The 23,575-nt window shown below is 38.6% G+C and overlaps 1 long non-coding RNA gene across 2 annotated transcripts in view; it reads right to left on the bottom strand.

Annotated features, from left to right (window-relative positions):
- Positions 1–10,921: 10,921 nt before the first annotated feature.
- The window catches only part of LOC116825450 (uncharacterized), a 129,084-nt gene continuing 116,430 nt past the window's right edge, over positions 10,922–23,575 (bottom strand). Inside the window, exons 2-5 of one of the 2 annotated variants that reach the window (XR_012655936.1) lie at positions 20,257–21,608; positions 16,467–16,565; positions 13,571–13,645; positions 10,922–11,753 (exon numbers count right to left, since the gene is read on the bottom strand). This is a non-coding gene — a long non-coding RNA (uncharacterized LOC116825450). Of the gene's footprint in view, positions 11,754–13,570; positions 13,646–16,466; positions 21,609–23,575 lie in introns of both variants that reach the window. The other variant, XR_012655935.1, reaches the window with a different exon arrangement.

Genomic DNA, 23,575 nt, shown 5'->3' with positions numbered 1-23,575 from the left:
AAGACATATTAATAATCAACAATAGTTATTAACAACATAAAAAAACAGCATACTTCTCACTAATAGGGGAACTACAAAGACATAAAAAGGATCCAGGCCAAATGTCAGGCAAAGTCTGAGTAGTGCAAATAAATTGAGAGTAGTTTTTTTCTGACCATTTTCATATTGCTGAAAGAAAGGAAGAAAAAACTGAGCATCGTTGCTTTTCTGAAAACCAAGTATCACCGGCTTTCCTAGCTCACTGAGATAGAAACAAGAAGAAATACCTTGTGACTTAACTATTTGACTGCTACTAAGAAACCAGCCAAATTCCAAATGAAACATGAACCATAAGAACGTTACATTTTTCACACATTCGGATACTGCAATAGCTTTTGAGCTAAATAATTTCACTTACACAACGTTAACAGCTTTAGTACAAACATTTGCTAAGCGATCTTCTGAAAGTTAGAATCTCTCTCTTGGCTTTAATTTCTTTGTCTTCCATATAATTTCAAGAGTGAAGGAATAAGTCAGACATGCCAACAATCTAAATTAAGTTTATTTTGGGCTTTAGTAAAATTTATATTTTCATTTTTTTAGCATTGGTCAACAGAGAGATGCTACTCACTGCTGCCATTTACTGGTTGAGAGAATTCTTCCTGGAGTTCTGTATGAACGAAAACTGATAAGGAGATAAAGTTACTTCTACAACTCTTTATCTTGAAAGGTGCTCATCAGCTTAGGCCTGGTCCACACTATGCCGTTAAATTGATTTTAATAGCGTTAAATCGATTTAACGCTGTACCCGTCCGCGCTACAGTGCTCTTTAAATTGATTTAAAGGGCTCTTTAAATCGATTTCTTTACTCCTACAAAACGAGAGGAGTAACGCTAAAATCGATAGTATTACTTCAGAATACTGTTAGTGTGGACGGAAATCGACATTATTGGCCTCCGGGAGGTATCCCACAGTGCACCACTGACCGCTCTGGACAGCAATCTGAACTCGGACGCAGTGGGCAGGTAAACAGGAACAGCCCCGCGAACTTTTGAATTATATTCCTGTTTGCCCAGCATGGAGCTCTGATCAGCACGGGTGGCGATGCAGTCCCAAATCCAAAAAGAGCTCCAGCATGGACCGTACGGGAGATACTGGATCTGATCGCTGTATGGGGAGACAAATCTGTTCTATCAGAGCTCCGTTACGGAAGACGAAATGCCAAAGCGTTTGAAAAAAATCTCCAGGCTACACAGTGCTGCGTGACAAGCGTAACGGGAAGCCAGAGACTCAAATGGACGCTAATGGAGGGAGGGAGGGGTACTGAGGACTCCAGCTATCCCACAGTCCACAGCAGTCTCCGAAAACTATTTGCATTCTTGGCTGAGCTCCCAGTGCCTGTAGGTTCAAACACATTGTCCGGCGTGGTTCAGGGAATAGCTCCTCAGTTTACTCCCCCCCCCCCCACATGTGAAAGAAAAGGGAAAGAAATCATTTCTTGACTTCTTTCAATGTCACCCTATGTCTACTGAATGCTGCTGGTAGACGCTATGCTGCAGCAGTGAAGCGCAGTATTCGCTCCTCTCCCCTCTCCGGTGGCAGACGGTGCAGTAGGACTGGTAACGGTCCTTATGAACCCGAGCGCCATGCTTGATAATTGTTCAATATCTAACATGTTGGCCTGAGATGAGGCCAGCCCGGGGGGGCGCCTGGCTAAAAACAGAACAGGAATGATTCCTGGTCACTCCCAGTAGATGTTACAGAACGGCTGGTAACCGTCTTCATCATAACAACTGGGGGCTGAGCTTCAATCAGCCCCCTCCCTTTCATGTGTAAAGAAAAGATTCTGTACTGCCTGGACTATCATAGCAGTGGCAGATGCTGGGCTCCTCTCCCCCACACCATTAATGTCCTGCCTGGACTATCATAGCACCGGGAGGCTGCCTCCCCCTCATTTTATGTCACTAAAAACTCCTGCATTCTTTATTACTTCATGACACAAATGGGCGGGACACTGCCACGGTAGCCCAGGAAGGTTGGGGAGGAGGGAAGCAACGGGTGGGGTTGTTGCAGGGGCACCCCCTGTGAATACTGACACGGAGCAGCTGTGCTCTCTGATACACTGGTCCTCTAGTACACTTGCCCCATATTCTAGGCAGGACTGACTCTATTTTTAGAAACCATAAAGGAGGGATTGACTCGGGGAGTCATTCCCAGTTTTGCTTTTTGCGCCCCCGGCCGATCTCAGCCAGGGGCACTCATGATAGCAGTAGACAGTACAAAGGGGGAGAGATAACCGTCATCTCATTGCCAGTTTACTCCAGCAGTAGACGGTACAGAACGACTGGTAACCATCTCTGCTATCATGCAAAAGCAAATGAATGCTGCTGTGTAGCGCTGGAGTATCGCCTCTGTCCGCGGCATCCAGTACACATATGGTGACTGTAAAATAAAAAAGCTGAACGGGCTCCATGGTTGCCGTGCTATGGCGTCTGCCAGGGCAATCCAGGGAAAAAGGGCGCGAAAGGATTGTCTGCTGTTGTTTTCCCGGAGGAAGGAATGACTGAGACATTTACCCAGAACCACCCGCGACAATGATTCAACCCAGAATTCCAAGGGGCAGGGGAGACTGCGGGAACTATGGGATAGCTATGGAATAGCTACCCACAATGCAACGCTCGAGAAATCGATGCTAGCCTTGGACCATGGACGCACACCACCGAATTACTGTGCCTAGTGTGGCCGCATGAAATTGAATTTATAATATCTGTTTTATAAAACCGGTTTAATGTAATTCGAAATTGTCCTGTAGTGTAGACGTAGCCTCACAGAAAAGCTGCATTTTTGTCTGAGTGCCACTTTCCATTGTCTGTTTATCAGTAGAAGAGGAAATGAAGTTTAAAGGCAGATGATAGTAAAGAAAATGATGACTTGCTGGTTGCAGCAACAGTTTTAACAAAAGAAAAAGATTCGATTGAATCTTCATCATCATATAGTTGGGGCTTTACTTGTTTTAGCCCAGCAGTCTTCAAAACTCTGCTACATAAAGAATTACCATTGCTAAGAATCTGTATGAAAGAGAATACAGATTTGCAATGCCACGCTTTAGAAAAAAGAGACTATGTCCTTAAGGTTGTGTTCACCACAAAATGCTTGTGCCCTTTCATTCCACATAAATCCAATGGTGTGTTTCAGCACTGGAACTTAGCTGGAAAACAGAAATACTTCTCTGGAGCTCATTAGGCCATGGGGAGCTAATTGAGAGGAGCCTGTTAATGAGCCTCTCCTTTGCCTTTCACATTATTCAGGTGAGTTAAGAATGAGCTCTCCACTGCTGCATAACTAAGACTATAATAATAATGGGCCAAACTCTGAAGTGGTTACCCTGGCAGTTTTCATGTACTGTCTCCTGGAGCCCAGGTATTTGACTGAGTCAGGACTTCAGGATTTGGCTCAGTAACAATTTCGTTGTTGCTTGTTTCAAATATGTAGTTGCCATACAAGATATAAAAGCAGTCAATAAGTCAGTCACTGTAGACAAAAGCTGGTCAGAAAATGTTTTCCCCCTCCCCCATGGAAAAAAGATTACTTTTTCACAAAATATCAAGAACTGAAACATTTTGATTGTAAAATGCTTCTGTGATACCTCATGATTTTTGTAGTTTGGTTGCCTTATGCCCCCATTCTCTTTATAGGCCAGGCTCCCTCTTTGGATTCTCTCTTCCATGATGCTGCATGGGCTTCTGCTCTTAAAGGGCTTGTCTTCGCTACAGGGGTAAGTTACTTTACTCTTGCTACATGAAAAATGTAACTGGAGTAGACTTACCTGGGTGACTTCATGGCAATAAGTTGATAGGTCAACTTCCCTTACTCTTCTTGGAGAGCTGGAGTACCAGGGTTGACCAGAGAGCACTTTGCCATCCATTTAGCAGGTCTTCACTAGACCCGCTAAATCAATCGGGAGGCATGGGATGGAGGTTGACTGGGGAGCCTAAGCAATAGAGGAAGATTGGGATATGAGGCAACTGAACAACTACCTCCATTAGGTACCATAATGGGATTTCAGAATATTTTGGTTTTTGGCAAAAATATTTGTTTTTTTGGTTTTAGACATGTTATTTTAACAAAACAAAAAACAAAACAATCTATATTTTGTAAGGAAAACAAACTTTTTTGGTGAAACATTTCATTTAATTGAAACCTCAGTTTTCTGTTGAAAAACAGATGGAAATTTTCCCACCAGTTCTAGTGTAGGCCCAGACACAGAAGTTTAAGATGAACTAGTGGCATTGGTTGGTTGAATTACGTGACATGCATAGTCTCTTTCATACATATGAGTAAATGGCATACCATCATATATATAAAAAACCACTATGCTATTTACTCATATGTATGAAAGAATACAAACACACACAAACTTCTGAAGTCTCCATCCAGCAAAATTGTTTGGGACACTTTGTAACATTTACCATAATTAAACACATAAAAGCAAAGAGATCATCTGACTCACATTATATAAAAAAAATGATCGATTCCAACAAGGGTAGTGAAAAGAGAGGGGAAGAGAAAGCTAGTAAACATGTGGCCAAGAAGTGTGATAACAACCCCTTCAACTCCCCCCAAAATCTAAAAAGTTTTGTGATTTTCTTTTAAAATGCAAAGATATTGACTAATATAGATGAGAAAGGAGTGGGACAGCAAAGGTCTGATCTTTAATAACCTAAGATGCAATTGCGAGACCCTTAAAATGTAGATGGTTTATGAGCATAGACATCTATCAAGGTGAGGCATAAGGAGCTCTTAAGAGTTTTTAAAACGCAACAGTGCCAACCTGAAATCAATCTGCCACTTTGTAAATGGCCAGTGTGAAGAACACCAGGCATGCATAATAAAATCATGGTTTCAAACCAGTGAGCAAATGGGCTGCTGCAAGCTGGAGGTGACAAGAGATTCCCAGATGAATGCCTTGGTAAGAATGAATTATAATATTTGAGCCTTGTTACCATGAGAGTGGGTATTGTTCTGAAGATGTCGCAGTTTAAAGAAGGGTATAGCTTCCACAAACTGCACAACAGTAAAAATGTTTTCATATCATATTTTTCAAGTGGTTTTCACAATTGCCACTGAAACCATAACAGTGATCTGTAACCATCAGCAAGATTTTTGTTTTTCCACAGCTGAAGTCTGAGGAGCTCTGATTTCGAGCATCACTTTAGAGCAGGGGTTATCATTTCTCCATAGTGTTTGGACCACATGTTAACCAAAAGATTGTCTCCTGGAGCACTTTCCCTCCCATTTGTAGTTGTGATTCCTGAACTTATTAGCATCAGGATAGCATTACTTATGTATTTTTGCTGTCTTGAATATGAAGAATATTTTCTCCTTTTTGAAATAAGTTAATTGCACTGTCTACTTTTTGCTCTTCATTTCAACTCCAGGGATAACAGTTTAAGAACCTTGCTCTGAAGCACAGATCAAACTTGCATGATCCCTGGACCATGGGATATATTACCATGCTGCTTATGTTTATGTCATGCAAACATTAAAGCATAGCCAGGAGGGTAAGCCACGCTCAGCTAAAGAAAATTGGCTGCTGGAACTTGCTATTCATTTCCTAGCCATTTTAGCAATAGTGGCATGCTGGCAGATTCGGTGTCCTCCTTTTTATGCTACTCTAGATGCAATCCTTTAACTGCAAAGTTCTCCTTTAATGAGATTAGCATCTATTTACCATAATGAGCACATTACTCTAGCCTTTTAGCCTTTGCAGAGCATTATATGTCACACTACACAACCTGCCTGCACCTTCACTAGATGAGCATTCCTGGGAGGAACACGCTGAGGTGCTAATAAAATTCTGACCACAGCATTTGTATATTCTTCCTCACCTTCTTTCTTGCATTTACAAAGGATTGCACTATTGATGTAAATTATCTGCCCATCATTTGCTTTGTTTGGTGGTTGTGTAGGATTTCAATGCACCTTTTCTAGCTGCTACTCAGCATATTTTTGGAATGAAGGTAGGGACCCTGAGTTTTATAAGTTTAATTCTTTTTTAGTGTGTGTAGAGACAGAGGTTATTTTAGGGGAGTCCCAATTTTATTTATGGCTCCAATACTGCTTCCAACTTTTACTCATGGGGATCATGACTCACCGGCCTTGTTATGCATTCTCAAGGTCCTTTGTGAATTCTTCTCCTGTTATGATATTTTAGATATAAATATATCCTAATAAATTATGTATAAAGCTGCCAGTTGAAAATCTTATTCAACCTGGGCTTAAAGGAAGAAAAATCAAGCAACTCAAACATTGTCACCAGGTCAGGTGATGCAAAGCTGTGTTTTTGTGACAATAGAAACTGCCATCTCAGATGATATCCAGATTGGACAATTACCCATCTAGTCCAGTGACCTGTTTTGGGCATTGGCCTGAAGTAGGAGTATTAGAGGAATGTAAAAACTTTCAGACAGTACCTAAAAATTTGGGAGAAAATTCCTCCTGATCCCAGCTAACAATGCAGCAATAGTTTTATATGTAACATAGTTGATGATCACATTAAAATTCAGGAACAGTGCACCCACCTCACATTGTTTTAAGTTCTTGGAGTGGAGGTGTTTGGCACAACTCTCAGTTCTAGAACCCCAGACTGGACAAGTGCATTATATCCACCAGTCCTCACAAACTGGAAAATTTTGAGCCGGTCCCCTACTAATGTATGACCAAAATTGGGATCACACACAAACTTGCATCTGTACTTTGCAGATATGAGTACCTGCTAAAAATTCTAACAAATACCCGTACCCTTCAATTAAGCGAAGAGTTGCACCTGAACAACTTTTGGCATACCCTCAAAATCCAGTGGCCTCAGTGGGTTTTGCTGGTGCAACAGCTAACATTAGCACAAGGGCAGGAGGTAGAGCATTTAGAAAGGACTCAGAAGTGTTTGCGTCTGTGAAGTGCAGATGCAAATTTATCCTGGAGCAATTTTGCATGACAAAGGGGAGGCGGAGGGTAAAAAACCGATACAAAATAGCAAATAGTGTTCTGTGCCTAGGAAAACAATATATTGCTGACCTGTCAAAGTGCTTGATGCCCTTATTGTATTTCCAGATTTATCTTTTATCAAATCACAAGAAAATTCATCCTTATCCAATACGCCTTTGCTGATTTTTAATTAGGAATTAGACGCACCCAAAGTATTTGTTTTTCTAAAAGTAGAAGCTGGAGGGTTTTTTTCTTGTTCTTTTATCTACATTACAAATGACTAAGAGCTGAATATAAACAAAGTGACATCCTGAGCGACACAAACAAATGGGGCTATGTTCATGGACAATGACTTTCAAAATGCTTAAATGAAGGTCTATGCTCTGAAGTTACATTTTAGCTGGAAACTGTTGTAATACATTTTCGTATTTATGCAACACTTAGTTCTAATCTCTCTATATAATGAGAAAAGGATACCTGCCTATCCCAGACTTTAGATATCTACAGATACTTTTTAATGACTAGCATCAATGTAATTCCTTGCGGCCACAGTAGGAGATATCACTGAGTATCATCAAATTTGGACTAATTTATAGGAAGGAATTTTGTTTGAAGTCAGATTGCTACAGTGAATTCAGGATTCAGATTTATTCTCTCTCTAAAATAATAATAATAATAATAATAATAATAATTAATAAAAAGGACTCTTGACCATATTAGAAGTTTTAAATTACATTAAAGGTATTTCCCAGAAAAATCCAGTCATTCAAGAAAAAAAATAGAATGGAAAATAAATCAGTGCAGCTCCAGTGAAATCAATGTCAATATATTGTTTACTCTTCATAGCTTAGAGAATGACAATTGGCTACTAGAGGGATAAAGGCCACTTTAGATAGACAGATAGATTTGTACAACTTCTATCTAGGATTATACATGACAATTTCTATAGAGCCCACCCTAACAAACTAACAAATGCAGAAAAGCATATAAACCCATATATATTATAGGTCCAATTTTGAAGAAGAAAAGTTGAGGTCATTGTGCAAAATATGCACATGTTGTTACCACAATTGTGTATGCAAACCCACCTCCATAATTTGTTGTTTTCCTCATGTAACTGTGGTAATTTCTTTTAGCATGTGTGTGAGACAACTTTGTGAATAGACGATGGTCTAACTTTTTAAAATTTGTCCATAAAAATATTGATATAGTTTAGAAAATTATACCACACTTAAAAAAATTTCTATTTTTACTAGCATACATTATTTAGGCTGATTTTCATAAAAGACTTTTTAATTAAAACTAAGAGTCAGTAAACTATACATATGTTAGACCAATGGTTCTCAACCAGAGGTCCGGGGCCCCCTGGGGCAGCTGTGAACAGGTTTCAGGGGGTCCACGAAGCATGGCTGGTGTTAGGCTCACTAAGGCCCAGGGGAGAAAGCCAAAGGCCCGCCATGCAGTACTGCAGCTTGGGGCCCTGAGTCCTACCATCCAGAACTGAAGCCTGAGGAACTTAGCTTCATGGTACCCCCTGGGGTGTGGAGTCCAGAGCAGTTGCCCTGCTAACACTGTTACCCCCTAACACTGGCCCTGGCTTTTATATGTAGAAAAACAGTTTTTGTGACACAGGTGGGCCATGGAGTTTTTATAGCATGTTGCGGGGGCCTCAAAGAAAAAGGTTGAGAACCTCTTTGTTGGACAACCCATTTTGCTCCCGTTTTTCAAAGAGAGAAACAGAATCCTTTCATATCATAACTGAGGGTTGATAAAATTCAATAAACAGATTAAGTTCATTTCACTTCTACAGTAAATAAACATCTACAATATCACCCTGACTTACGTGAAGATGAAAATAAATAGTTATAAGAACTTCCTTTTACCAAGCTGACAACAATCAAGTCTAAAGTCCTCTGTTTATTCAGAAAACAATTTGTTTAAAGAATAAGATATAGAACATAGGCTAAGTTTTCAAAAGCACCTAAGTGACAGGAATCAAAGTTCCATTTTCAAGAGTCACTTTGGCAATTAGACTTTTAAGTTCCATTAACTTTCAATGAGACAGGCTCCTACTGGCCACATTTTTTGAAGCTATTTAGGCACTTAAAGATGCAGATAGGTACCTGGTGGGATTTTCAAAAGGGTCTAAACAGGTTAGGTGCATAACTCCTATTGAAATCAATGGGTCTTTAACTACCTAAATACCTTTGAGGTGTTTGAAAAATTGGTTCTGAGTGCATAAATCGATGAAAATAGAACTTAAGCTGCTAAATCACTTAGATGCTGTTGAAAATTTTACTCAAATTATAGTGTCATATTTTACGAGACTCAAAAGTGGAGTACTTTGCATTTGTTCTTATTGGATTTTATCCTATTTACTTCAGACCATTTCTCCAGATTATTTTGAATTATAATCCTACCCTCCAAAGCACTTGCAACCCCTCCCAGCTTGATATCATCTGCAAACTTTATAAATGTACTCTGTATGCCAGTGCTTCTCAAACTAGGGCAGCTGCTTGTTCAGGGAAAGCCTCTGGCAGGCCAGGCCCGTTTGTTTACCTGCTGCGTCCACATGTTTGGCCGATCGCGGTTCCCACTGCCCGTGGTTCGCCGCTCCAGGCCAATAGGGGCAGCAGGAAGGGTGGCGACCCTAGTTTGAGAACCACTGCTCTATGCCATTATCTAAATCACTGATGAAGATATTGAACAGAACTGGATCAAGAACTGATCCCTGTGGGATCCCACTCATTATGCCCTCCCAGCATGACAGTGAACCACTGCTAACTACTCTCTGGGAATGATTTTCCAACCAGTTTTGCACCCACCTTATAGTAACTCCATCTAGGTTGCATTTCCCTAGTTTGTTTATGAGAGGGTCATGCGAGACAGTATCAAAACTTTACTAAAGTCAAGATGTAGCACGTCTATCGCTTTCCCCCATCCACAAGGGTAGTAACCCTGCCAAAGAAAGCTATCAGGTTGGTTTGACATGATTTGTTCTTGAGAAATCCATGCTGACTGTTACTTATCACCTTATATTCTAGATGTTTGCAAATTGATTGCTTAATTATTTGCGCCATTATCTTTCCGGGTACAGAAGTTAAGCTGACTGGTCTAATTTCCTGGGTTGTCCTTATTTCCCTATTTATAGATGGGCACTATATTTGCCCTTTTCCAGTCTTCTGTAATCTCTCCTGTCTTCCATGACTTTTTAAAGATATTTGCTAATGACTCAGCTATCTCCTTAGTCAGATGCATTTCATCAGGCCCTGGTGATGTGAAGACAGCTAACTTGTCTAAGTAATTTTTAAGTTGTTCTTTCCCTATTTTGGCCTCTGATCCTACCTCATTTTCACTGGCATTCACTATATTAGATATCCAATCGCCACCAATCTTCTTGGTGAAAACCAAAACAAAGACGTCATTAAGCACCTCTGCATTTCCACATTTTCTGTCATTATTCCTACATACTTGTATTATTTGTTTGACCTAGTTTCCACTTTTTGTAGGACTCTCTTGATTTTTAGATCATTGACGATCTCCTGGTTAAGCCAGGATGGTCTCTTGCCATGCTTCCTATCTTTCCTACTCAGTGTGATAGTTTGCGCATGTGCCCTTAATAATGTCTTCTAAAAATGCCAACTATCTTCAATTGTTTTCCCCTTTAGGCTTCCTTCTCATGGAATCTTACCTACCAACTCCCTGAGTTTGCTAAAGTCTGCCTTCTTGAAAACCACTGTCTTTATTTCCTGTTCTCCCTCCTACCATTCCTTAGAATCATGAACTCTATCATTTCACGATCACTTTCACCTAAGCTGCCTTCCACTTTCAAATTCTCAACCAATGCCTCCCTATTTGTCTAAATCAAATCTAGAACAGCCTCACCCCTAGTAGTCTTCTCCATCTTCTGAAATAAAAAAATTGTCTCCAATACACTCTAAGAATTGTTGGATAATCTGTGACCTGCTGTGTTATCTTCCCAACAGATGTCTGGGTAGTTGAAGTCTCCCATCACCACCAAGTCCTGTGCTTTGGCTGATTTTGTTAGTTTTAAAAAAACCTCATCCACCTCTTCTTTCTGGTTAGCTGGTCTGTAGTAGACCCCTACCATGATATTATCCTTGTCTTTTACCCCTTTTATCCTTTCCCAGAGACTGTCTGTCTCCTATTTCCATCTCAACCTCAGTCCAAGTGGATACATTTTTAATACATAAGGCAACCCTCCTCCCTTTTTCCCCATGCTTTTCCTTCCTGAGCAAGCTGTACCCTTCTATACCAATATTCCAGTCACGCGTATTATCCCACCAAGACTCTGTGATGCCAGCTATGTCACAGCTGTGTTTATTTACTAGCATTTTGAGGTCTTCCTGCTTATACAGTCATCTAAAATACTGATTTCATTCCCTGCCCCCAGTTCTATCTTGTCTCTCCCTTATCCCTGCTATAACCATGCTCCCCCCAGACTCAAACCCTTCTCCCAGGGTTCCATGTTTTTGACTTACCTGTGAGCTTTGGTCACCTGTCCCCTTTGAATCTAGTTTAAAGCCCTCCTCACTAGGTTAGCCAGTTTGTATCCAAATATGCTCTTCCCCTTCCTCAATAGGTGGATCCCATCTCTGCTGAGCAGTCCTTCTTCATGGAACAGCATCCCGTGGTCAAGGAAGCCGAAGCCCTCCTGGCGACACTATCTTCACAGCCAGGCATTCACCTCCAGGATGCATCTGTCTCTGTCTGATCTGATCTGTGTGGATATTGGGAATCCACAGGGTTTTGCCTTTCCCCTTGCCATTCTATGTGGGTGAGGAGATTAGGGGAAGGGAAGGAGAATAAAGAAGAGATTTAGCCAATGGAAACTCACAGAATATTCTGTTACCATAGGTGTTTTTTTCTGCTTAGGCATTGGCATTTTGTGTTTCAATAATATTTATGACATAGCTACAGCATACTGTATAGTTACTGTATTTAGGCTTAACAGAATAAAGGGCTAGCCATATTTTTTTGTTAATTATAGTAGCTAGGACTTTATATTCTTAGCAATTCATTTTGCAAGCAATATTTTCTGTATCCCAAATACAAGTCCCATAGCCAGATGAGTCAAAATGCATTTTTAATACAGCCAGTATTCCCTGTGGTACAGTTGTGATACTTTTTTATTTTTATACAAACAGATGTGCCTTCTGGGCATCAAGTTTTCAGGTTTAAACAAGACCAAATTGATTTTGTGGCTGCATCAGTGGGTTTTTTTTTCCTTTTTGTATGAGGTCTATGTTAAGTATTACTTTAATTAAATGTCAAACTCAGCTTGGCTCTGGAAATGCACTATATGCCTGGTGTATGAGGAAAAGCTGTCAGCTCAACCCTCCTCTTGTCAAATTGCCATCTGTCTTACAGTGATTAGTTTAGGCTAAAGGTTCACTCTTTGGCAGGGTACCATATCAGAAATGACTCAGTACTATACAATTTGAGGTACCAAAATGTGACACTACCTATTTGCCTACATAAGGCTGACATTTATCATTCTAAATTATTTAAGCATATTTTCGGAACTTTCCTTGCCAATGAATTAGAAATCTGAAATCCTGCTCAGAATTAGGACACAGGAGGTGAAGGTGAAATCATTCACAGCTGCAATTTCTCTGCACCGTGCTTGTAGTGGTCCCATGATTTTGGTTGACCCAAATGATGTTTTGATTTAATCCAGCTATAGTCACCACATTCTGCACTTTAATAGGGTGGTGGCCTAGTGGCCCCATGATTTTGGTTGACTCAAATGATGTTTTGATTTAATCCAGATATAGTCACCACATTGTGCACTTTAATAGGCTGGTGGCCTAGTGGATAGAGCAGGTTTCTGGAACAGACTTCTGATTTCTGTCTAAACCACTGTTGATTTATTGTGTGGATTTGGGAAAGTCACTTAAAAAGAGGCACAGGACAGGTACAATTTTACATTCATACCCCACAGGCCTTAGGCCCCATTCAGCAAGTAATTAAACCCATGCCTAACTTTGAGTATATGAGTACTCCTGTTGAAGTTAATGGGACTAATTTACATGCTTAAAATTAGGTATGGGTTTAAATACCTTGCTGAATTGGAGCCTTAATAATTAACACCGATAGCATGATTAGATGAAAGACACTGTATAATAAGTAATCATTAGGCCAAATACCATGGGAGATTTTCAATAAGGGATACAGCATTTGTCCAATGTTATTCATTATAGTAATAGTATTAAATTTATCATTAGTAATATAATATCACAAGAAAAGTAAAAGGAAAAATCTATTTATACTTTGTATCTTTAAAAAAAAAATCCAAATAGAAAACAAAGATTCAAAACAACCTCCATCAAGCCTTCTGGCCATTCTCAGTTGTTCCTTTATACATAATGTATTCTGGATGCTTTCAGTGGAAAAAGTAACTGATTCCTGTTGAAAATGCACAGGAAATGTGCTAGACTACTAGGAAAATGGCACAAGTCCTTTAAAATGAGTATTACACACAGTAAATATGTATATATATTGTACACACAGAAACTAAATCTAATTAAGCTCCAAGCAGGGTTTTCTCTTTGCAAGCTGAAAGTACATAGGAAGAATATTTTACCTTTTGACCCAAATGTGGAAGAAACAAGGATAGTCATAGGTCTCATTCTGAATGTATTGGAAAATCCAAGATGTGCTTAAGAATGAAAAAAAACAAAAAAATTAAAAAAAAAATTAAAAAAAATTAAGAGCAGCAGCTTTCATTTACAGCTATATAGGAAGTCTGTGTTGAAATGTTAATTTATTATAGAAATTGTTTATTATTAGCATTAGAACCACATTTTGAAGCTCTATCGTGCAATAATGACAGTATATCATCATTATGTGCAATTAACCAAGCCGTGCACAAAATCATACTAATAATGGCATGTGTACATAACAAGAAAATTATTTAACTGGTCCTCTGTGTACAAATTTGCTGTGATTTTAAGCACAAATTCAGAAATTGCAAGCAAAATTACATTTATATACATCTTTAACTGATAACATTGTTTAAGCCATCACCAATCACTTTTTTTCTATTACCTGGAATCCATGATAAAATGTGTAATTTTGTCGATTCTCTCAGATGAAAACACCCAAGAAGGAAAATAATCACATGTCCATTGAACTAAAAGCTTAATGACAATAATTAAGATTTTTTATGTCTAAGTACATAAAAGGAAAAGTGTGGGAAAATTCTTAGTGATTTCCAGTCAGGAAAGTGTTACAGTTATTACAATTAGTCGAAAGACTAAATCTCAGTTTCACTGATAGATATTTATGTGTCTCCAGTCTACTCTGCGTGGATTAACAGTTAAATAAAGCCTCATCTTTTATCTTTGTTGCTTTTCTGAATCACTTGTAGCACATAACAAAACAATCAGAAAGCTAGTGATGGAAGAATTGCAGGATGTTCAAAATTTCAGTCTGGTTAAAAACCCAGAAGTAGGATGCTCAAGAACTAACAAATTTGGCTCTGCAATGTTGGGCTGGGAAATTCACAAGAACAGGCTTTCTAGTGAAGTTTAAGACTTTTGGTCAGGGTGAGCCCAGGAAATGCAGAAGTGTGCTGAAAAAGAATACAGATTATTATTGAGGGGGTAGGATGGAGTATGGGCAGTCAAAACTTTTCACTGACAGTGCAAAATGTCTTTTTAATTTTTTTTTAAAGCAGTGAATTCAGACAAAACCAAAAAAACCCTTTCATTTTCAATATTTAGTGGGAAGTCTACATTTTCCATTAAAATGTTTATGAACTAGAAAAACCCATTTCCTCACCAGCTCTAATTATAAATTACTACCTATGATTATTATTATTATTATTAGTGTGTGTGTGTGTGTGGTATAGGTGTAGGGTCTTTTTGGTTATTAATTTTTTGCAATCACCACTTTGTAGACATTCAAGAAGGAGAATCCATGGCCTAAGAATCCCAAAATCTAAGGACAGACAGGTAGACAAAGTTGGGAAGGGGGACAAAAAAAGGGATTATCTGTAAACAAGTCAACAAGATTCACTATAGAAAGAAAGGCAGAACTGGGGTTTTAAAGGGACTTAATAGTAAAGAAGTCCTTTTAGGTGAGTTCAGTGAGGTTGAACCATACTTAAAAGGCCTTGTGGAAGAAGGCACGGAGGATTTTGTGTGTATACGTGTTATCTGCATGGTCTTAAACTTGAAAAAAAGGGTCCATTTTGGTTCAGTTTCATTTTTTGGCAAAGACTCAGGGTGTTGCTCATCCTTGCTGATCAGCTTCATCTCTTGTGAGAAAGTGCTATACATGTTAGGTAAATAATTCTCATTTAGAAATTAATTAGATTATGTAGGACACAGCAATACATTTCTTTAATGGGCAGTATCCTTAATAGATTCTTGAAATAACTGGATGTCATATCAATACACTTGAGTAGAACTCTTTTGCACTTCACTATAGATCTTTCTGCCAGAGCCTATTAAGGTTTAACACCTCTCTTTGATTCAGCAGCTGTTTCTTCTTCCAATAAACAAGAAACTAGGATAAGAGGAAGCTTCCTCTAATAATCTCATATCACGGATTGTGGCTCAGAGAAGGAAACTTTGAAGGGTTTAACATGAATAAGAGACATACAGTCTCACTGTTATGTGATGGGTTTAACATGAATAAGAGACATACAGTTTCACTGTTATGTGATAGAATCCACTGTTAGTCTCCTTCATATGTCCTCAGCTAATTAAGATCCCTATAATCACTATGTATTCATTGTAATGAGAGGATTCATACATTTTATTATGTGTGGTATTAATATGTCATAGCAGTTTTTCATTTTTACATGCTATAGCACGGAGGGTGAACATGAACCTTCTTTGAAATCTTATTCTAAATGCTTCATTCTAATTTGTACTTCTTACACATATAAACTCTGGTTGAGATCTCAGTTGCACATGGCAGATCATGATTTGTAGTGATATAACTTATCAAAATATATTTCACAGTTATTTGCAGTGGATAAGACACCACTGGCTTTTCTGAGACTCTGATGTGCTGTGTACAGCCCATCACCCAATTATAAGGGAATGTGTGAGGCTGTAATTGAAAAAGTTTTGTACTACTGATGTTACTGAAGAGATGACACATGGCTCAATAGTATTAATGGTAAAATAGAAAATTTCAGGCTAGCTTAACTGGAAAAAGAAGGAATTGTTTGTAACTATTAATTACATTTAAATTATTTTTCCTGCTAACAGATTCCGAAAAGAAGTTCACATATATGCTGTCTTAATTATACTGACTCATAATCTACCCCTATGTCAATGTGGCACAAAAATGTAAGCACAAAAATGAGCACAAAAAGGAATGTGGAATAAAAACAGGCACGTACAAGTCTTCTGTGCTGCTGCTTGACAGTGTTAATGCTAGTGCTCACAGGGGAATTGTAGAGCTTATGGATATTAAGCATCCTGAATTAGGATAGATTTAGATCACATTGGCATATGATATACCTTCTGCTTGTTGGAGGCGTACTTATTTGATTTTCAATGAACCCCATACATCATGCTGTCCCGGACGATGGCGAGCTGTGGCATTGGTGACAGAGGTGGCTTTAAGGAGAAGGGCACAATGGACTAATGATCTGTATGGGACCCAATACTAGTTCATTTGAAGGTGTCTTCCAGAGTAGCTGTGTTCTACTTCACCTTGGTCTCCTATTTTCAAATTAGCAAGTCTACTCCGATTCTCAGTCTCCCTTTCTTCCCCCTCACCCATTAACTCTTTTCTGCTCCTTTATCCCTTTCACATGTTTCAGCTTATGAGGGATGAGGTGCTGTTGTCTGACACAAGATGGTAGCAACAGAGGAGCCCTCTTCTGTTCTGAACTGTATAAACCAGGGAGAGAGGTAGCAACCCTAAGCAGACTCCCACTCACCCCAAGTGCAGTACAAGCTCTGAGGAGACTAGTTGCTGAAGACAGAGTCATGGCAACTGGAAGTAGGGTTTAATGGCATTCTACACCCAATAGTTACAGTAAGTTCCAGCAGAGACTATTAACACAACTTCCTCTTTGCACACATTCACAATATTCCCAGGCATCACCTTTTAGGTTGAAATTCCCCATGAATTTCTATGAAAATCTCCCCCACTTGCTCATGAATTCATTTGGAATAGTACTACAAGAGGGATGATTTTCACACACTGTGGTATACCACTCATTTTAATGAAATCAATACAGATAAATTTAACTAGATATGTTGTGATGTCCCAATTATCTAGCCATGGACAATGACCATTATTACACACAACATGGAGGAAAAAACATTTCCATATGTGTATTACAATTCATTCGAGTATGATCTAACAAGCTATATTTGCAAATACTTTTGAACCTGTTTTGATGCTGGTATCAGCTGTTGCTGCATAGCACTTACTCTCCTTGAAAACAGTTAACAGGTTCTGCTTAACTGGCTGCTTGAGACACATATCTCTTTCCCCTGCCCTTCTGGGGGATGTGCAGTTTCTGCCAGTCCAGTGACGAAGGAAAGAGAGAAGCTGACTAGAGCAGCACAGTTCAATGTGCTTGGATGTCTTGCCAAGTTGATGAATGGATTGTCAGAAGTGATATTTGGGGAAAAATTGTTTTTGATGCATACGTTATAAAAATATTAAAAGTGCAGTGATGTAGCCAAATCTAAACCATTGTTATACAACTAAAGCAATGGAAGAGAAGGGGATAAGCCTCCATTATACAAGTTGAATAATATATATAAATGACTAAGACTCAGACCAGCAAAAATGCCTTATTAACAGGCATTTCAAATTAAACTTGGACTTTGCTGACATTCTAACTTATTTTCTGGAAATATCAGGGCTAATAATGTACCTCAGTTGGACAATCTGCCTTATTTCAGACAGTTTAAATGTTGTTTCCTTGCATATTTAGTTCAACCTGATTTGCTAAGCAGATCATGAACCAGTTGTATGTATTCTTAAATGTTTTTATTTACTCATACATAGGGTGACCAGATGTCCCAATTTTATAGGGACAGTCCTGATTTTGGGGGCTTTTTCTTATATAGGCGCCTATTATCCCCCCACCCTCTCCTGATTTTTTACACTTGCTGTCTGGTCACCCCACTCATACAGAAACTTGCTTCTCCACTCCAGATTTAACTGGACAGAAATTGCAAACAAGTAACTATAACAGACCAGTTGTTTGTTCTTTATAGGGATAGGGGCTGGGGAGGTAATAGAAGCCTACCTAAGAAAGCTCCAAATATCAGGACTGTCCCTATAAAATTGGGACATTTGGTCATCCTAGTTCTTTTACATGAGGTGACTCACACAAAGCAATTTACAGAGAGCAATTGTAGCTGCAAAGGCTGTATGCAGATCCTCATCTGGCCAGTTTGATTGTTGCTTTCTCAGGATTCTAGTGATGAGTTGAGGAAATATGGTGCCCCTATTGAATTAATAAGCAGTGCCCCTTTAAAACTGTACTGCTTTTATAATACTTGTCTCTTTTCTTCTTCTGGAGACTACTTTTTAGCATTCTCCTTCACTGTGTATTTATATGTATTTAAGATTTCCAGTCCTTGGTGTGCAATTTTACATTCCAGACATAAAAATGAGTTTTGAGATAGTCATAAAATTCTGGAACACTTGATATATTTTCTCAGACATTTGAAACACCTGAAGCACAGTTCTTATGGTATGTTAATAAATGACTCAAAGCTTTACACCATTAACCACGAATAAAATGTTTTAGTGTCTTCTAAACTCAAGCTATGTTGTAATGGGATAACTTTGTATAAAATAATGCTACATGATACTCATGAAAATAAAAATTCAGTCTTCAAGTTCAGATAAAATCATTTTATCTATGGCTCTAACAATCCATTCTGTATGGATAAGGTGCAGAAAGTGACAGTGAAGTTGGAAAGCATTATTATGAGTTTAATTAGATTATAGGAGACAGAAGGATGATCCAGGGGTTTATGGCAGTAGCCTGAGAGTCAGGATACAGGCATTCAATTCCCTATTCTGCTAGGTACTTCCTGGGTGATATTTGATTGGCCATTTATCATCTCTGGGCCATTGTTTCCTAGCTGTAAAATGGGGATACATATACATGGGTGCTGGGAGTTTTAAGTTTTTGCCTCTTCAGACTCTTTTCTAAGATTGTCACCAGGTATGTACATTAGTATGGTGCCTATAATTGTTGCATTGGGAAGACCAGGCTGGATTCAAGTGGATTCAATATCCTATTACTACTCTCTTGGGCTACCAGTCTCCTGGCCTATCAGTTTAGACATTTTTTGTGCAATAAAGTCAACAAAGCAGAAAAACAAACCTTGACTGTCTCTTTCATACAATGGTCACAGGAGCTAAGTGAACATTTCCAAACCAAAGAACTGTAAAATGTAAAAAAATCACAGAGGAACAGGCCCCACAAAACAGTTCAGTCAGACAGCTAGAGTTCAGGTACTCTGAACCAGTAGGTCATCCTGTAGCTACTCTTGTAGAAATGTGCATGAATAGTACAGCCACCATGCTGGGTGAGTAACTGACACTGTACAGATAGGTAAGAAGGCCCTTGTACCTAAACAGCCACAATAGGTTACACAAGATGAAAATGACAGCCATATGCTAAGATTACAAATTTGGTTGATAAAGGTAATAGTGTTGATGTCACGTACTTAGAGTTCTGTAAGGCATTTGACCGGGTACCACTTGACATTTTAATTATAAAACTAGAAAGATATAAAAATAACATGGCCTGCATTAAATGGATTAAAAGCTGGCTAATGGATAGATCTCAAAATGTAATTGTAAATGGAGAATCTTCATTGAACGGATGCTTTTCTAGTGGGATCTGGCAGGAATTGGTTCTTGGCCCTACACTAACACTTTTATTAATGACCTGGAAGGAAACATAAAATAATGACTGATAAAGTTTGTGGATGACAAAAATTGGGGGGAACAGTAAATAATTAAGAAGACAGGTCACTAATACTGAGTAATCTGGACCTCTTGGTAAATTGGGCACAAACAAACAACGTGTGTTTTATTATTGCTAAATGTAAATGTACACATGTAAGAACAAAGAACGTAGGCCATACTTGCAGGAAGAAGGACTCTATTGTGGGAAGCAGTGACTTTCAAAAATATTTGGGGGGTCATGGTGGCTAATAGCTGAACATGACTCCCGGTGAGATACTGTGGTTGAAAGGGCTGATGCAGTCCTTGGATGCATAAACAGGGGAATCTCAAGCAGGAATAGAGAAGTTATTTTACCTCTGTATTTGGCACTGGGGCAACCACTGCTGGAATAGTGTGTCCGGTTCTGGTATCCAAAATTCAAGAAGGATGTTGATAAATTGGAGACGATTCAGAGAAGAGTCACAAAAATTATCAAAAGATTAGAAAACTTGCTTATAGTGATAGAGTCAAGGAGCTCAATCAATTTAGCTTATCAAAGAGGAGGTTAAAGGTTGACTTGGTTACAATGTAAGTACATACATGGGGAACAAAAATTGGTTAATGGACCCTGCAATCTATCAGAGGAAAGTATAACATGATCCAATGTCTAAAAGTTGAAGCTAGACAAATTCAGATTGGAAATAAGGCACACAGCTTTAACAGTGAGGGTGATTATTCATTGGAACAATTTACTAAGGTAATAAAGTAGTAGTGAATTTCCCATCACTGACCATTTTAAAATCAAGATTGGCTGTTTTTCTAAAAGATTTGCTATAGGAATTATTGTAGGGGAAGTTCTGTTGTCTGTGTTATACAAGTTGTCATATTAGATGATCACAATGGTCCCTTCTGGCCTTGGAATCTATCAATTATACAGTTGCTATTATTGCCCACTCCCATGGGAAGTGATAATGTTTGGCACGTGTGGGATATCATCCATTTGCGAGAGAACTATACATTGTATTATAACAGTGGAATGGCATTAGTTCTACAGCCACATTAGAGGGGATATAAGTAGATTATTAAAGAGTTAATGGGAAGGAACTCCTCCAGTTGCTGCAACTAAACATGTCATTTTTTGTATTATGTTAGGGCAACACTTTTTAAAAAAATGCGTAACTAAATATAGTTCCCTAAAAATCAAACTTAGGGGTTTAAAAAGTAAGGAATAAAATGCATAAGTATGATCTAATAATACTGATGCCAATATGATGCCAGGGTGAACTGCTCCACGGTTTTAAAAAATCAGGTAATGTGTTTAGGTGTTTTTAGGAGCCTAACTTTAGGCAGCTATTTTTGATAATATTTTCCCAGTCTCTTTTCACCCTCCCAACAAGCTGCCCTGGACTCTTTCAGATGTCATGAGGAAATGCAGCTGTATTTAGCTTTGCTAGCATTCCAAATGACCTGATCAGGCTGATTTAGCTTTCTCTGGCTTCCAAAGGTCCCCAAGATACTGAAACTGCGACTAGAGGGTATCAGAGTATAGCACATTATATCAATGCTCCCTTTCCTCCAACCAGGCCCTTTCAGCAGAGATAGCAATGGAGCTGCTATGTGCCTCTTGCACTGAGTGATCCTCCTAGGGCAAGATTGGTTGTCTCTCTATAACCAGCATCTTGCAGGGGCAAAGCAACTCCATCAGAATGGACAACCTGGTCAATAGGCTGGAGAAAAACTGTGTAACAAGAAGTTTTTAATATATTTCCAAAGGCAGTTAGATGTACCAGCAGAAAGTTCCTTGCAACTGGAATAATTTTTTTTTAAAAAAAAAGAAGAAAAAATCAGGAAATGAATGACATATAGGAAGAACTGTTTCTAAACAGAGTAGTTTAAAAAAAGGTCCTATGAGGCTCCGACAGTTCTTTAACAATAAAAGTGAAGAAATAAGTGAAATCCACATACTTTGGGGGTAACAGTATACAGTGGTTGGTTGATTTGCACTGGTGGACTCCAGCCTGTAAAACCTTTTGTTAAACCTTATCTGAAATGAACATTTTATGAATTATGTGGAAAACCATCATATAAGTCTTAAAATAATTGAGATAAAATAATCCCTTTTCCTGTGGACCAATCTGCTTGCTGTGTGTTGCATAAAAAAGGATTATCCAGGCATTTTATTTAACCGTTTTTTTATATTGGGGTGAGGAGGATAAAGAAATTTCTTTTTTTCTACTGAAAAGTCTTTCTTCCAATCATAACTATATTCAAAATCTACAGCAAGTAAGTAAATATTGAGACTGAAATAAAATCCACAGAGAAAATGTAACAATACGGTAGGTTTCTATCACAAACAAATTAAGATAGTTGATTATCAAGGTTTCTGTTGTACTTACATTTTTACTTTACTGAAAAAAAACAACAATATTCATCATGAATCCAAGTCACACTCATTGATTCCAATATGACTTGTATACAAGATCATCCTTCATTATAGAGATCTATAGATTCTTACAAGGCTGCAATCGTAAAATTGAAGGCCCAACCTCAGATATCAGAGTGATGGGAATGTTTTAAATGCCTTGACAAATTGTCTAGATGCAGCATGGACATAAATATGTGTACATTTCTATATCTACATTTGTAAATATAATCATGATAATTTGTTTGTACAACTGTGTACATGGAAGTGTTATACCAATAAAAAACTAGCAGGATCTTATTAAAGGGGACAAGACATTTGTCACATTTATTGTAAATACCATAATAAAATAAAAGATAACAGCAAACAACGTTGTTTAGCTACTTATTCCTATATATCCATTCACACAATCATTCATACAAGTTCTGGATAGATATTATAGTTACCAGCCTAAAGTTGCTTGTGACAGAATACTGGCCAGGTACCCTGTACACAAGAGTGGAGCCGAGTCCGGGTCAGGTGCACCTGATGCTCCTGGAGGCTGGCAGCAGAACCATAGACTCAAAGTCCTCAGTCTTCAGAGTCCAGCTTTATAGGGATTTTTCCCTATGTTAGTTCATGGGAGTTGCTTCATTCTGCTGTTGTTAAATTAATCAGCAGGTGGCTGGCTCCATGTTGGCAGCAGAATGTTACCCAAAGTCTCTTATCTCACCCTTCTTTTTTACAGGCTTTTAGTTTGGATTCAAAGTCTATAGTTCTTGCTGTGTCACGCTGCCTTTGGGTTTGGATTGATCACCCGTCAATTGCAGGCGTGACTTTCAGCCTTGAACCTGGCTTTGATCTTCCTTCTGTTGTTCTTTTGTCCTTTTCTTTTTAGGGTGGATGCTTTTTACTTTGTTTCACTGTTGTCTAGGTCTTCAGCCGTTGGTAGTTGAATTTCACCTCATCAGGACAGGCTGGGGCTGGAGGTTGATTTTATCATCCATACATGCCTCATTCACACATCTAAACTAACTAATAAGATTACAGCAGGGTTTGCAAAAATGAAGGTTGGAGGAAGCTTTTACAAAACAGAGTGAGCGTTTTAAAATGGGGTTTGAATTACAATATGGCAAACAGTGAACAGAAGTTACAATGCAGGCAAGTGTAGTGAATGGTGAACAGAAGTTACATTAATAAAGTGAACAATTAAAAACAATTTCATTTATCAGTTCTACAGAAGTACATCTCTGCTTTTGCAAAATATGGCTCTCATTGGCTGTAATAACTTCC

The sequence above is a fragment of the Chelonoidis abingdonii genome, chromosome 5 (assembly GCF_003597395.2).
Source record: "Chelonoidis abingdonii isolate Lonesome George chromosome 5, CheloAbing_2.0, whole genome shotgun sequence".
NCBI classification, from domain to species: Eukaryota; Metazoa; Chordata; order Testudines; family Testudinidae; genus Chelonoidis; species Chelonoidis abingdonii.
This window is presented reverse-complemented; position numbering and strand designations above follow the sequence as displayed.